Raw genomic sequence first — 17,709 nt, forward strand, 5'->3', positions numbered from 1 at the left:
ATGTTTTCCTTTTTGGTTATTGTGCCTCTGTAAGTTTAGTCACATTTAACTCAGGGTCTCTGGGACTCAGGATGAAACAAACTTAGTTCACAGGATATTTGAGAGAGAATTAGATGAGCTGCATTTTAATGTTATTTTAATGGGTTTAATCAAAACTGTTCAATGTAGCACGGCAACTTTTTCAAAAGCATTTTGGGGTGATTTTATAATCCCTAACATACAAGAATTCTGATACTCCTGTTAGCTGTAGGGCAATATGAGTTAAGAGTCACCTCTTTCCATAAACTTCAAAACAATATCAGCGTAATACAGAGAAACAAACATGGATCCTACTTCTTCTATTCCGCGCGAGTTCATAGTCACACATGTTCCGTTTACTCCTTTCTGGAATCAAGTTTATAGAAGCTTCAAACAAGGTAATGGATGGGAAAAGGCCTTTGACACATCCAATAACTATTACTGTTAACCTACTCTCAGGAGATATAATAATAGAACAGCTAGAATAACTTTTTAAAATGAAGCAAATACCAATTGAAAGAGGGAACGCAGGGGGGTGATGGACAGAGCTAGAGGGAGAATGGGAGGCAGAGAAGTGGGGAGAAATTAAGGAGGTGGCACTGCAGCCTCTTCATCTTCTTTCTACCTCAGTTCCTCTGCCCTTCCCACCCCCTGTTTTTTAACCTCCATAATTTTCTTTCATTTTTTTTCTTTCTTTTAACTCCTGAATTCCTAATTTCTCAAAATGCTAAAACAAGTTGGAAGAAAAAAGGTTGTTGAGAGGCGGAGGCTCTGGTATCCAATATGACAGTATTTCAGGCTTAGGATCATCTCGAAATGGCAATAGCACGAGTATGTTGAACAATCGCTCCAGTCAATGGGAAGTAAGAGATCAGATCCCACCAGAATCCTAGGGTGCTTACTTGGAGCCAACTCATGGGTGTTTCCTGGCTTTACAGCAGAGTCCCTCCACCTGAGCACAATGAAAACTAGATAATTCTGTTACTTAGTATTGAAAGTTAGGCATCATCCCTTACTTCCACCCCTAATACGAGTAGCAACCGCCCCACCCTGGAGGCAACAAATCCCTTTCCAGGTTTTGTCAGATGTCCCCGAAGATGGAGAAATTAACATACTTGACTCCCAGCTGAGAATCACTGCGCTACAGCATAAAGTGATTGCAGTGTGAAATGGCTCAGTTCCTTGCTGCTGGGGTGATTGTCCTACCCACAAGTTGTATATACCCAGAGGTGCGGGTATGAAGCTGCCCTGGGCTCATGTTCATTGCATGGGAGATTTTCCTCTCTGTCTCTCCTCATCTCTGTATATCTGACTCTTTAAAAAAAAATACGTTAAAAAAAAAAAAAACACATAAGCCCTAAAGCCAGAAAAATCTAAACCTGGACTTTGACTCTTTACATTTTGAATCTGCTTTTTTCTAAACAACTTAGTTCACTTCTCTCTCTCTCTCTCTCCCTCTCCCTCTCTGCACATATGTATGTATGTTTTAACTGAATCCATATACTAAGACATGGAAACCTTCTTCACAGCCCTTATCAAAAAGATTATTCTGGTGCAAACAAATTTGAGATTCATGTCTAGTTTAGTTCTAACACACATTTCCCCGTAACATTTTGAGACTCCTAATGTAACACATGCGTCAGTCTCTTCTCTATAACACAATATAAGCTCCCTGTGGAGTTTAGTTTATACTATACTGTGTTCCCATTGAAGAGAACAAGTGGGTCACATAGGAGGGCCTCACTTGTGTATCTTTCATTGTATTTTCTGCAAATAGCTCGAAGTCTAGAGTGTAACAATAAGCATCAGTAATACTACTTGAACCTCAGTTATCAGGTTGATGTTTATCACAACGGTTTAGACATTATTTGGGATAACCTGTATTACTGAGTGTCTGGATTATGTCCTGCCTATGATTCTCCTGGCTCAGCTTCCTACTGATGTGCACCTGCAGAGAAAGCAGGCGCCTGTCATTCACATCGAGGCCCATGTGAGTTTTGTGCTGTGAGTTCAGCCTTGCCATCCCTAACTGTTGCAGGCATTCGGGGAGTTAACTAGTAAATGAAAGATCTTTAAGTCTGTGTGGGGTCTCCCCTACAGATTTTTCTAGTACCCCATTGCCAGAGGGCATGAGCCTGCAGCCCATCAACCTGGTGCGAGAGACATACAGACACGGCAAGAGTTCCGTCTAAGCAGTTGCGGTTTATTTGAGAACTAGCAGTTATAAAGCGCAGCGAACAGCCTCAGACCAGGAATTCCAGGAGGTGAGAACTAGGAGCCAATTGTCATCAGCACAACTGCAGAAGCCACCTCCCATAGGCCAGGGGCAGGTGAACAAAATGGCCCTGGCCAATCATCCTTTCTTTGAAATGACTTGACTCCCACCCTGGTTCACGCCCAGGGCCTTGCCCCGGGTTGCTATCTTGTTCATCACAGTGAACTTGGCTGTTAATCACCATCTTGTTGAATTAGTGACCTGTTCGCACTTGAGCCCCACAAGTCCACCTTTTTATCTCTCTGCTACCAAATAATATAACTCGTTAAAGTCTCATTTGTCACAATAGTTAAATCCTCTGAAATCACTGATTATCTAATTAGCAAAAACTGAACACATGGTTAAGTTTCTTTGAGACTCAACATTTTCATCAATGAGACAATAAGAACATCTTATTTTATTTGCCTCAAGATATCTTATTGAAAAATATATTGTTGATTCATTAGCATTAAACTTACAGCCGCAAGCACTGTAACTCATGCATGAAGTCATCTAATACACATATTTTATCTGTCTGCCACATCATGGTTTTGTTTTCTTGCTCTTAGAAAGCTAGACATCACTTTATATAGCAAAGGCAGCACTAAACCACACAAAATGTCAAGTTTGGTACATTATACATGCCATTAGAAGGATATTTGCGTTTACCTGAGAGTTGAAATAGAAAGGGGAAGTTTTACTCTATGCTACGTCAGGTGCAGAGGTATAATTTGGGTAAGCCAAATTTCTATAGCTCTACGTGCAAATGATCATGACATGAAAATCATCATTGGGTTGCGGGATACAAGTAAATTCTAGAGTTGGAAACTTGTAAATATACAATCCATAAATAGAATTGATTATATTTGTGGGCAAAGTCGGCTTCTGATGCAAGAGAATCCTTACTTACTAGTCAAGAAGATTAACGAAGCCTTTTACCAATCTTGATAGTCTCCTTTTTTGTGTGTCTAGCAACAGAACGCACCTAATCCCCACAAGATAACCTCTTTAGCAATACACTAAAGGAAACTGATGATTTCCTGATTTGCTCTAGGTTTAAGTGTCATATGGTCCTTCATTCTCCACGTTGCTTAAGTCTGGTTAATTGGGTTATCACCTAGAAGCATCCTCTTTTTGAGATCTGTCCTTTAAACTTTGCTAAGGATTTTTGGTTTTTCTTTCTAAATGGGACAGAATGTGATCTTGATCAATGTTGCCTTGTGAGCTTGAGAAGTACATACAATCTGCTGTTGTTGGAGTGTTCTATTAATGCTCAATCAATCAAATTGTTTGCTAGAAAGCCTCAGATCAACCATATCCCTATGGATCTTCCTACTGTTTGATCTACCATTCTTGAAAAGAGAACTGGTATTAAAATAGCTGGCAATAATAGCATGTTTGTTATTTTCTCCTTGCTGTTATATTGGTTGTTATTCCATAAGTTTTGATGCTCTTTTGTTGGCTGCATGTTTTCTTGGAGATTTTCCTCTCTTGTTATTAGGAGATGTCCCTCTTCAGCTCTGATGATTTTCCTTGGCTGAAATGTGTTTATCTGAAAACAATATACATATTTCAACTTCCGTTTGACTAATGTGGCATACTATGTCATTGCTCCTCCTGCTACTTTTACTATGTTATATTTAAAGTAGATTTCTTTAGTTTGATGTTTAGTTGGATGTTAGATTTTTATCTGCTCTGACAGTCTCTGCTTTTATTGATGTATAGTTCACATTTAAAGTTAAAGTTGGATTACTACATATCAAGTTTTAACATATTTTCCATTAATTGCCCTTGGCTATTCTTTCTCTTTCATTTTGATTCTCACAAGCACCTCATGAGGAAAGCACCCTGTGCTAATCCACAATTAGAGGTAAGGAAATCAAACCTACACCAGACAAAATGTCAGAGCCAGAATTTAAAACTTATGCATGCTCTTTCCTATGACTAATCATGATCTTCTATATACTCAAAAATTTCAGCAATAAAACTCTGATAAAGCCTCCAAACCAAACAGGCCTTTTACCCCCAAAGTTTTAAAAACTCAAGGCTTTCTTCTGTGTAAAACCTACCTGGAAAGGAGATGGTAAGAACACAGCATCCTTCTTCTATTTAAAGCAAAACACCATGGATTAAACAGTAACCAGTATTTAAATATTCCTTAACAAGGTCAGCAGAAGGACAAGAATGTAAGGAAAGACTAATTGTGCTTCATTCACAGAAAGATTAGAATTATCCAAAAACCCAAACTTCTAGTTTTCAAGATACCTGTTTTCTTAAAAAACAGAAAAAACATTGAGCCCTACTTTAAGCCAGACTGTTCAGTTTTATTTTTGCATTGTTTGAGGCCATTTAAAATTAATTGTTACAACCTGGCTTCTAAATCATCATCTATTTTTTGTAAAAGTGCCTCTTAGTGCTTCTATAGGGAAGAGAGGAAAGACAGGACTGGCCTTGGGCCCAAACCCATAATTTTAGTAATTACTAATCCAAGTGACTATAGCCATAATTGAGTCATTTAAAGCCAAATGGTAGCAGTAATTATTTTGTCAAATTTGAATAAAAGAGCTTCATTGGAAGGCATGAGAGCAGTTGCACTGAGGAGGCCTAAACTGTCAGACATGGGATGGGAGTCCTGTATCAAACATGGAGGGTCTTCTTGGCACCAATGCCATGTTCTCTATGTTGACAGTGATAGATGTTCTTTGTTACAGATTATGGCCTTGTCACACTTAAACTAATCTCTCTTCATGTTTTCAAGCCCAGCTCATTCCCTGGGGCAACAATCATCAATTTGCAAGGAGAGACACCCGGAGAAACACAAAACCTATTTATCACACTTGTTCAAAGTATACTCACAGTGACTTCAAGCCAAGCATGGCTCCACATTTCAATGGGGCTACATCTCTGCAGTATCATAACTAGTGTGAAGATGTATTGTTAAGAAAGTGGGTGAAGTGGGGGTTAGAGACTCAAGTCAGATATAGATAGGAGTCAGTGAACTCCACCACATATGACCACAATGTGTTTAGGAACACCATGGCTGAGTCATCCAGACTGCCCAGAGTCAGCTGGGTACCTGGTGATAGGCACCTCTTCATGCCAGAGGGGCAGAGTTCATGCACTTAAATCCACTATTTTTAAATGCACGGTATGGCACACAATTATTTGTTTCATTATTTCATTATTTGTTTATTTGCTCTCCTTTCCCAGGCTGTATGTTCGACTCATGTTAGGCAACGCTGTCTTCTCTGTGCCAATTGCCACACGTTGTCCAGGAGACTTATTTCTTTCACCAAATCTTAAATTTTTCAGACGCTACTGAAGTTACAGGAAGAAAAAAAAAAATAACAGCCAGATTCTTTCATGGTCAGAGAATGCATTGGGAAGCAAATCCTCCCATGTCAGTAGATTCAAAGCTGAAGATCCTATCAAGTCAAGGGGTTGGAATTCCTTCCCATTCCCGAATCTAATTTGAAAAGAATCAGAACATGTTTGTTTTGAGTAATTTTGCATGTCTTCCAAGTATATTATTTTGGAGCCTCAGTATTCTTGCCTGTAATAATCTAGAGGGTGACAAGCTATGTCTTTAGGTCATCCATTTTGATAAACAAGGTTTTGTTGAAGTGATACAATCACATCCATTTACTTGCTTGACTCTGGATGCTTACTGCTCCAAGGGTCAAGTTCAGATGCTACAGAGATTGTATGGCCCACAGGTGCTCACTGTTCAGCCCTTTGTAGAAGACATCTCCCAGAACCTTGACCTGGAAGGCGATCATCATCCACTTTTAATCATTTTTTCTCAGTAAATATTTTCCTCGTTTGCACATTTTCACGGAGTAAACTAGAAGATACTATGCACTTCTTATTTTGGACAGTTTTGTGTGCCTTTTTCCATGTTGGATTCTTTTCCGTATGTTAATATTCTTGTCACTTTTACACAGCAGCAACTTGAATTGATCTATTTTACTCCTCTTACTATCAAATTTCCACTAAAATTGCTTGAGGTATGTAGCTGGACTGAATTAATAAAAAATCATGTAAAAGCTGCATAAGATGCCAACTAAAATCCAGTGGCTAAAAAAATTTCTGTATATTTCTAAGTTGATGCTATTGATAATACTTGGTTACTGTTTGCTAAAACTTTGTACTGTTCAGCCCTGCACGATAGCGTAGTGGTTAAAGTCCTCGCCTTGCACTCCTGGGATCACATATGGTCGCTGGTTCTAATCCCGGCAGCCCTGCTTCCCATCAAGCTCCCTGCTTGTGGCCTGGGAAAGCAGTAGAGGATAGCCCAAAGCCTTGGGACCCTGCACCCATGTGGGAGACCCGGAACAGCTCCTGGCTCCTGGCTTCAGATTGGCTTAGCTCCAGGCATTGCAGTCTCTTGGGGAGTGAACCATCGGATGGAAGATCTTCCTCTTTGTCTCTCCTCTCTGTATATCTGCCTTTCAAAAAAATAAAATTTAAAAAAAAACTTTATTGTTGCTGAAGCAACTCTACAAACAGACTTGATTTCCTTACAAATTTTAATTGCTAAATTAGAAATGAAACTTAAGAACAAAAATACAGAAACAAAGATGAGATAAAAAGAAAAGCAAATAATTCCAAAATAGAAAGAAGAAAGCTCATTGATAAACAGAATTGAGATACTACAAAAAAATGAGAAAAGATGTCAAAAGACAAGATTCTAATCATTTAGAGAAAATTACAACTGTAGAACTTTCTGATGTAATTTACTCTCGGTAGTTTTCTGCAGGACCATACATGTGCAAATGAGGCCACTCTTACAGAAAGCAATCCTGAACTGAATTTAAACACGACTTGCCTCATGTTTTTGCTATGTTCTTGTCTTTCCCATTCTTCCCGTCTGGTTGAGATTGAAACAAAGACAGTAATTTGTGCTGGGCTGCAAATTCTAGCTCGCTGTGCCATGGCATTCCTCTTAGCGCATCAACAGGAATTCCTGTTTCTTGTCTTCCTTCTGCCTGGCAACACAGAAAGGAAAAATTTTCAACCCAGGAAAGACCCATAATAGGTCATGTAGAATAATACAAGAATGTTCTCCTTTGGCTTCAATTTAAGTAAACTACTTAACTGTGAACAGAGACTTTTTTTCTTAATGAATAAAATTGTGGGAATTTTTACCACTATTTCCATTAGATTTTTAAAATTCTTTCCTAGATGGCTTTGCCTGTGCTACTTTCTATTTCCCAAAGTTCAGAATGTTGAAGTTCAAAGGGAACTCTGAGTTTCACTGTTTTTTCTTTGTGCTTTCACACATGATGTCACGTCCACTTCGGGGCCTGGTGACCTCTTAATACCTCAGTTTGTGTTTCACAGCCTTTTTGAAAGTCTTTCCTTGTCTGCTTGGGTTGTGACATGCACCTTCTCTGTAACTCCCATGGCACTTTGTGCCTTTATGCATGTTAGTGTTGAATTGCCTCTGTCTACATTTGCTTCTCACTTCCATCCCTCAACAGAGATCTGTAAGTCAGTCTCCACACCCAAGAAGGAAACATGGAAGGTATATGAGATAGTGACTGTATGTGACTAAATGCTATACTATCCTGATTATGTTAAGGTAAAAATAGAATGAATGCAAGTATTTAAACCTTCAACTTTACATTGTGCGCTCTGAATTAGTGAACAGGTTGCTACTAATTTGTTCAACACGTGGCCTAAAAACCATGTTTTGAACAAACGTATTGAGGTACAAGAGGACTTTATACAGTTCATAAAAAGCATACCGTGAATGTATGAATTTAAAATTTTTGTGAACCAAAATAAACTTGTAATTACATTTTAATCCTATATATAATTTAAATGCTATAAAATTTACATCGGACGGAAGATCTTCTTCTCTGTCTCTCCTCTCTGTATATCTGCCTTTCCAATAAAAAAATAATAAAAATAAATCTTTACAATATATAATTCAAAAGTTTTATTAAAAAGTACCCACTTTGTAAAACCATGAATCAGCATTCATTTTTATTTTTTAAAGATTTATTTATTTTTATTTGAAAGATGCATGTTATAAGGAGAGAAAGAGAGACAAAGAGAGAGAGCTTTTATCCTGGCTAACTCCCCAAATGGAACAAATGGCCAGAGCTGAACTGACCCGAAGCCAGGAGCCAGAAGCTTCTTTATGGTCTACCACATGGGTACAAGGGTACAAGGACTCAGGCATCCTCTGCTGCTCATGAACAGAGCTGGAAGGGACATAGTACAGCAGGCACACACACGAGTGCCCGTATAGGATGCCAGCACTAGCAGGCATAGGATTAGTGTGCGAAGCTACTTCCCTGGCCCCACTATTAATATTTAGGCTACTTCTGCCACCTCAGATGTAACTTTCCTGTCCTGTTTTGTGATTTAGGAACCTGAAATCCAAAGAAATCATTTGATTTTCCAGAGGCAATGGAAATGACTATGATAAACAAGTATTGAACTTAAGACTCTCGGTGTCTTCTGTGTCCAAACCCATTTCATGATACAATGCCATGATAAATATAACAAGAATTAAATTTGAGTACCAGGTGTTACACTATCATTTCCTATAAACAATACTCATATTTTCACAGTTATTATTAACATTTTCATCAATATCACTGGTGAACATTATAATATACAAGGCTTATTGTCTGCTATCCAGGCATTATGCAGCATACATATCCTTTGAAACAGAGCCATGTGGCAGCTGTAACCATTCCTCAGTCACAAATGTACTCAAAGACATTGCTGTCAGAGCCAGGCCATTTTCAGCTCTAATGATTATTTCCCTAGCTGCCAACTCAGCAAACTCCATTTGGAATCTTAATGTCTATCAGTAAAATGGTGATGAAAACAGGAACATGCATTAGAAATTTCAATCCTGCAAGATGTAGGTCAATATAGCCAAACTTTTGCTCAAGAATATCAAATGGAAAGTAAAGACAAATCAGTCTGCACTGAAGTCAAAAACATCTTAGCTTCTTTCCCTCTAAGACTTGATTTTTAATATGTGTGGTTTTGTCTGCTAATCATGACATTATTAGGTATTAAATGTCTATGAATAATGAAACTAATGTGGTCCCTTGATTTTCTGTGCTGTTGTCAGAGCATGGCAAAAGTGCATTACCCATAAGCTCTTTGTGCACCACTGGTGCTTTGGTTCATGCATCGAGTAATAGACTAAATGGGCTGTCATAACAGGCAGCTGTATATAACTCACTAATCCAGGAAAATTATTTTGTAAAAACAAGCACTTCTCAAAATACTTCAGTAGAGATCTGCTCAAAGAGAAGATGATGCTGGCAGATCAAAATGAAAATAAAAAGTCCTTACATCATGCTAATTAGCAGCTTGGCAGTTCTAACACTGAAAGCACTCCATTATCACAGGCCAAACTACTGGCCATCAACATTTTGTAATGCAGCTGGCACCAAAAATATCATACACATAACTTTCAGCAAAGGCTAATGGAGACAGACACTAATGCCCCAGACCAGATTGAAAATGGAAAACTGGAACCCAAAGCAATTAGACCTTTCATTATCAGAAGAGTAACTATGGCCATTCAAGAGTGACATGATGAAGATATCCAATTGCTTCTTGAAAATACCCTGCTCCCATCTTTCATTCTGCTTCATGTGAGGTTGAAACTTCACTCTGTCAAGTAGTCTCCAGGGACACGTGTAACAATCCTGGTGGCAGTGTAGCTAGACATAGTGAGAATGCTCTGTCGGTGTGATGGCTTGGCCAGCAAGGATTTTTCCCGTTGTACATACACCGAACAGAACAGCGTGGGCATGAATTTAAGGATCTGGTAACTATTTGAATTCTATTTTTGCAGATTTCTCAGGAAAGGAATTTTAATGGGTATAAAATGCATGATATAAAAAAAGATAATCATCCAGGGATGTTTTGGCTTTATTTAAAAAAAATAGGTAATTTACCAATCTGAACAAACACAAGAAAATTTAGCAAGTATGGATTGCCTGCCTACGGAGCACCAAACACAGTGCTATCAACCAGGACACATAGGCAAAGAAATCACTCTTTTCCCTTGAGAGTTTCCCATTTTAATAGAGGAGGTATATTGATAAAGAGGCAATTTCTGCTTAGAATGTTAAATGCCGATGCAGTGAAATGATCCGAGTATAAGAGAAAAGTGAAGTAGAGCATCAAGATCAATGCTGGAAGAAAGGCTAGAAGAGATGCTGAATTAAGCCCTTAGTGAGGTCACTGTTGGCTTAATTTACTACAGCACATGTGCTAGCATTTCTGGAATTTAGGATAGCTCTGTTGCCCCATGCTGTGACCTGTATCAACCACCAGATGCTGTGACTAAGAAGTGACTATTCACTTGGTGTTAAGTTTTATCCAGGTGGTGGGGCAGGAGGTGTGTGCTGTGTTTTATGAACCATCTTTTGGTGGTTGTAAAGAGATAAATCTCAAGGTTGAGTTTGTGTCAGCCTTGGAAATGATTCTGGGCCAACCATTCACTACTCTGTCTTTTCCACTGAGGAGGCACAGTTCTCTCAAGCAGGCCCAAGGATCTGGGCCAGGTGCCCCAGACCCCACCAGACCCCCCACCTCAAGGGCTCATAGAACCAGCACCCAGGGAGCCATGCCACTTGGCTGTACCTGTCCCAGTCCAAATGGCTCCCAGGCTGGGGAAAACCTGGGATCTGGTTGGGCTCCCCTCCCCCAGGGAGTCATGCTGCCTGGCTGTTCACACCTGATGCACATGCCTCTGAAAAGGATTACAGTCTTCACTGGAGTTAAACAAAAAATGTCCCATAGCACAAAATAGTTTTTTAAAAAAAGCAATATTTGGTGCTGGCATGGTGGCTTTCCAGGCTAATCCTCAATCTGCTATGCCAGCATTACGTATAGATGCTGGTTCACGTCCCAGTTGTTCCACTACCCTATCCAGTTCCCTTGTATGGCATGGAAAAGCAACAAAAATGGTGCAGATTCTTGAGCCCTCACACCATCTGGGATACCAGCAGTTAGCTCCCGGTTCGGGCTCCTGATCAGCTCATCTCTGGCTATTGCAGCCATTTGGGGAATGAACCAGCAGATGCAAGATATCTCCTCCTCTCTCTCTGTCTCTGCTCTTCTTCCTCTGTCATTCTGATTTTTAAGTTAAAGGAACAAATCCTAAATCAATGTGTGAATCCAAATTCTACTGATCCTGGGTTTTCAGAATCCTTGCAGGTGTAGAAAGAAACAAGAATTTAGAAAGCAGCTCAACCCTTCATATGTGACAATGAGAAAACTGCTTAACTGTGGTGAACATTTTTCTCATTTATTACATGTGAGTGATAGTCACAAATTGAGGGAAGAGCCACATATGCATACATAGTAAGGCATACAAAGTATTAGTTTCCACTCCCATTTGCTTCCTCTAGAACTGCTTAAATAGCCTTCCCCAGCTTAGAGTAACCACATTTCTACCAATGCATTGCTTTTCAGAAATACTGCATTTTCAATCACTTGCCTGGAAGTCATGTAGGCCAAGAATTTCCTCTCTCATTTTCTCTTTCAACAAGAAAACAATAATACATTAGCACGCAGAGTGTCCTGAACTAGAACACCAGTGATCCCCAGCAGCCAGGACCCAAGCGTTAAGCCTCTTAGACTGTTCCTAAAACAGCGACCAGCCTACAGCATAGTCACTCTATCTGTGTTTATATTTAGTTTATCAACGAACTTTTCTATTATTTGTTAATATAAATGTTCTGAAAATTTTTATTGCTAAAACTACACTTATTATTGGATTATTCATTTTATTGAATTTTATCATCCAAACATAAATGAGTAAAAATTCATTTTCAGAACTAAATGGAAACTTCCCTGCAGATCTTTGCAGTGTTGTAAATATTAAAGTGTTTCACTCCATTCATAGCACCACCCTTTAAGGACCTAAGAATGAGGGTTAGAACTAGTACTTTCACCTCTAAATTATGTTAAAAATCACAAGCAACCTTAGCTGCATTTTCTGTAATCCATCCCTATAATAACTTTAAATGGACCCTCACTCTTCAGTCATACTAACAGAAGTGTTCTGTGATTTTAGAGGATGTTTGGGAAAGTTGGGCATATTTGGGTCCCCATGTACTCCATTTCAGTTCTGCTCATGCTTGCTTTACCTTTAACCATCTCAGTTGGTATACTGAATGACCCAGATGACGGTACTGTTTAGAAAGCTACATCTGCTAGCATTATTGGGACTCGTTCAGGCCATATGCTGCTTAAAACCTGTCATTGGAAATGACTGCTGTTTCCTAAAGGGTGTGATTTTTAAGAATAAAATAACCACAGACATGCTTGCACCTCCTTTCTACCTTCTAGTTTTACCCTTGCTCTCAGAGAAAAAAAAATTGCTCTCTTGAAAAGTATGTAATTTTCTAGGCCATAATTTTGTAAAATATAAATAATATGTATATTTAGAAAAGTTCATTAGCATTATATATCTTATGCTTGTAATTTTGTATAAGCTACTTTTTTTAAAAGATGTATGTTACTTATTAGAAAGGCAAAGTTTCCCTGGGGGCAGGACTGGGGAGGGGGTGGACAGCTGGCTCAGTTCCCACATGGCAGCATCGGCCAATGCCAGGGCCCTGGGAATCCATTCCAGGTCTCTCGCATGGATGGCAGGGGCCCAGACATTTGAACCATTTTCTGATGGTTTCCCAGGCACATTAGAGGAGAGCTATATCAGAACTGGAGCAGCCGAGACATGAGCCAGCGTTCTGTTGTGGAGCGCCAGTGCACAAATGTCAGCTTAACTAACAGCTCCACAATACTGGCCACCATGCTTTGTTGTAAACAATTTTGTTTGTTGAAAGACAGAATTGCAGAGAGGCAGAGAGGGAGGGAGAGAGGGAGGGAGGGAGAGAGGGGGGAGGGAAGGAGGGAAAGAGGGAGATAGATAGAGAGAGAGAGAGAGAATGAATCTTGTGTCTTCCAATGCAGCCCTCAAATGGTTATAACAGCGAGAGCTGGGCCAGGCTGATATCAGGAGCCAGAAACTCCATCCTCATCTCCACAATGGATGATGTGTTGCTTCACAGGCATGTTGTCAGAGAGCTGGATCAGAAACAGAACATCCAGAACTCAAACTGGCCCAGATACAGAATACATACCCAAGCAAGAGCTTACTGCACTATACCACAACTGCCACGAACACCATACCTCTGTTCTTTTGTAGCTTGTTCTTTTATGTTCAGTGTTATATTTTATGTTTTGTGATTTATCCATTTTGAGATTGTACTTGTCAATGTTTTATTCCAACAATGAAATGCCTGAGGCAACTCACTTCAGAAAAGCAAGAACTTTATTTGGCTCACAGTTCTAGAGGTTCAAGTACAAGATTGAAGGCTCTATTGGTTGGCATTTGATAGCAGATAGCTGTGGTGGAGTATGGGTGCAGGAAGAAGCCAATGATGAGCTAGGAAGCAGCCAGAGGCAGGTCCCAAATCAAGCTTTCATAATAAACTCTCTTATAAAAACTGTATTCTCAGAGAATGCCTCTAATGACTTAAGGCTCACCCACAAGGCCCATTTCCTGTACACTATAACTGATCTTTTCTATTTTCAGTGCACAATAGGCTAATCCTCCACCCTGTGGTGCCAGCCTCCCATATGGGCACTGGTTGCCCATATGGTTACACTTGCTGCTCCACTTTTCATCTAGATCTCATCTTATGATCTGGAAAAGCAGTGGAGGATGGCCTAGGTCCTGAGAACTCTGTACCCACAGGGGAGACCCCAAAGAAGCTCCTGGCTCCCAGCTTCAGATCAGATCAGCTCTGGCTATTGCAGCCATTTGGGGAGTGAAGCAGCAGATGGAAGACTTTTCTGTCACATTCTCTCTCTTATAAAAATCTACGTTTCAAATAAAAATAAATAAATCTAAAAAAAAAAAACTGAATACATTTTTGAGCCAAATCGCATTCTATCCATAGCAGTCGGGCAGGTGTCTGGCCTGGTGGTCATGATATTGGTTATGATGTTCTCATTCCTCATTGCAGTACCTGGTTCGTTTCTTGCTGCTATTTCTGTATCCTAGCTACCAATGAAAACAGATTCTGGGAGAGAGCAAGTGGCAGCTCAAGCAGCTGGGTTCTTGCCGCCCATAGGGAGATTTGGCTTGAGCTCCCAGTTTGGGCATGGCCATTGTGGGCATTTAAGGAGTGGAGTAGAGAGTAGACTAGCGGGTGGGAGTTTACATGCTGTGTTTGTGTGTCAAATAAAATAAGAAAAAAAGCATAGAAAAACATATTGTCTAGTTGAACTAACTTGTATACCATTGATTGTACATATTCCAAGGTATCGCTCTTGTAATTGATGCCAGCACCCTAGCGCCAACTCATCCGTTCACAAATAGTCTATTAGTCTACCGAATGAAGGCATGGATTGTAATATAGATTTGGAAAAAAATGTGTGCTTCAAACCAGGAGTTTCACTGCTGATGAAAATTATCCAGATGAAAATTATCCTATTATTTTCAGCTCTAAGATAATGTATGCAAGAAACTAGACTATTTTGTAGGTACAAAATAACTACAATATTGCCAATGTATGGTATGTATTATTTTCATTGTGGAGGGCAGAACAGGACTGGCCTTCATAGCTGTGTAGCAAAGCAATGGGAATAAAAGGACAAAAGAGTGAGCATAGTTTTTGGGGTGTAGGCAAATGTTCAATCTTAATTGTCTAACTAGGACATCAAATTTCATATTACTTAAATTACTTTGCAGCTATTAGTAATTGTGATTCTGGAAAATCCTCTAGAAATTGTAATTCTGAAATCCTCCTAACCTTTCCTTTCATTGAAACAATTGGTTTTCTTCCATTTGATTTTTAATAATAAAGTTTATTAAATATTAATGAAGGTGTTATTTAATTTAGATTTATATTGGAAAAATGACATGAGTCTTGTGTGAAAAGGTTTATTAATGATCAAAGTGCTCTACTAGTGCAATAGAAGGAACTTCTGAACTAGTACCATAGTTACAAGGGTGATAAATTCTTTTCATTTCCTGTGGAAAATTACCCAAAAATGAAAGGTAGGCAAAACAGTTATTTAAAAGGGTTTTTTTTTCATTTATTTAAATTGCAAGATGAGTATAAATATTAAAAGAGAATATGAGCTGAGCATCAACATAAAAGCAAACAATGGAATGTGAAATGACAATTACCAGTGCAATGGACAAAAATGCTTATGATAAGTAATCCTAAAGCAAAATAGGTTCTTTCACTCATTATTTGTTTTGTATTAGTGCATTGTATTAGGAACCAGAATAATTTCTTTTGTCCCACTATCATCTGTATTACCTTTAATCCATAAAAATGAATTTTTATTCCTCTTCCCACCTATATGCTTGGGTAATTTCTCCTTGTTTGTTTCCTGAGATTTTATCAGCTTTGAACAAAATTTGCTGCCCACTCACACTTTCTATTGCAGCTTCTATTCAGGTCTATTCAAGAGCCCTACTGTCAGGTCTCTGGGAGCAGTTCTTGTGCACTTGGTCTAGTGGGGAAGTGGGGTGGTATACTTGAAGAGTAACTGCTAGCGATCTCCAGAGCTGGAACCAGACCTCTTGACATCAAGGATGCTTAAGATTCTCTGGAGTGTCATCTCCCTTAAGTGTCATCTCCACATCAGTCCTAGAGCAATAGCTTCCGAAATATGATCACCAAGTTTATCTTCATGATCAATTCTATCTGAACGCGAAGAACAGGCTTTCAAACTGTAATTTACAGTGACTTACAAAGTCTTCAATCATCACCTCAAAGGTTAGGGAAGCTCGAATAGTGTTACATGTCCGTTTCTGCTATGGCTCCACATTCCAAACTCATTGAGTCTTAGAAACACAGCTCCACCATCTCTCACTCCCCTCATCATTTTTAAATATACAAAATGATAATGTAAGCTTATTATAAAGAGATTCCTCCATTGCAATAATAGATAGCAGCCTAATTATATCCAATTTTTATATTCAAGTTTTAGTCTAATGATAATAACTTGTTAGTATTTAACATAAAAACTAAATATTAACAAAACAGACCCAGAGAGTGAACATTTGGCATAGCAGATAAGATACCACTAGGAGGGTCCTGGCACAGCAGCCTAGTGGCTGAAGGTCTCACCTTGCACACACCAGGATCCTATATAAGTGTTGGTTCGTGTCCCAATGCTCCACTTCCCATCCAGCAGGTAGCCTGGGAAAGCAGATGAGACTGGCCCAAATCGTTGGCACCCTGCACCTGCATGGGAGACCCAGAAGAAGCCCCTAGTTCCTGGCTTTGGATCAGCTCAGCTATGGCCATTGCAACCCCTTTGGGGAGTAAACCAGCAAACAGATCTTTCTCCCATTTTCTCTTTCTCTCTGTGAATCTAACTTTCCAATTTAAAAAAAAAGTCTTAAAATATATATATTAAAATCTTAAAATATATGTAGCACTTGGGACTCCCGCATTCCATGCAGGAGTGCCTGGTTTTGAATCCCAGCTCTCTTAGCAATTGCAGCATACCACTAAGTCCCTTCTTAGGAGGCAGCAGGTGTTGGCTCAAGCAGCTGGAACACTACCTATGGGAGGCCTGGATTGAGTTTCTGGATCCTGGCTTCAGCCTGGCCCAGCCATAGTATTTTGGAGTGTGAGTTAGTTGATAGAATATATCTCTCTCCTTCTCTGCCTTTCACATAAGTAAAATAAATGAATAAAAATTTTAAAACTATACATGCCCATTATTGTAACCCATTGTTTATAGCTTTTCAATACTTTAGGAAAATATTATCTAAAAGAAATTCTACATTTTGAATTTATGCCCTCAATGCTATTTTTCTTTATCATTACAGGTTGGCTTTGGTGATAGAATTTTAACACATTTGCCTTATTATAAAATACACAAACTATAAAAGGTTTTAAGCAGATATTCACCCACTTGTATATTTCAACTAATTGTTGGAAGAAAAAAGGTTCATTGCAAAGCAGGGCAGAAATAATAAAATGATGATTTTAAGTTAGTCACATCTAGAAGAAAATGGGCGTCATAGAAAATAGGAGCAAAAGTGAAGGAGAGCTGAAAGAAGGGAAATGAGAGAGTCAAATGCATAATAGGAAAGTTCATTGTGGATAATATGTGAAAGCTTATCAGTCTGTTACACACTTTGAAGACAGGGTATAAATGAGAAAGAGGTACATCACTTTAAAGAGGACAGTCACAAAATATATGCACATTTATTAACTAAAACTAATCACACACACACTCTGTGACTATTCTACCTTTGGCTAAATACCCAATGTGAGAAGGCAGCTTTAAGAATGGTCATCATACTTTGTTAATAAAGGCCATAAATCAAAATCTTCCAGATGTTTATCACCAAAAAATAGATAAATTAATTAGGTCATATCCAATCAGTGGAGTAATACAGAAGGGTG

The sequence above is a fragment of the Ochotona curzoniae genome, unplaced genomic scaffold, assembly GCF_017591425.1.
Source record: "Ochotona curzoniae isolate NIBS_2020 unplaced genomic scaffold, NIBS_Ocur_1.0 scaffold_3208, whole genome shotgun sequence".
NCBI classification, from domain to species: Eukaryota; Metazoa; Chordata; class Mammalia; order Lagomorpha; family Ochotonidae; genus Ochotona; species Ochotona curzoniae.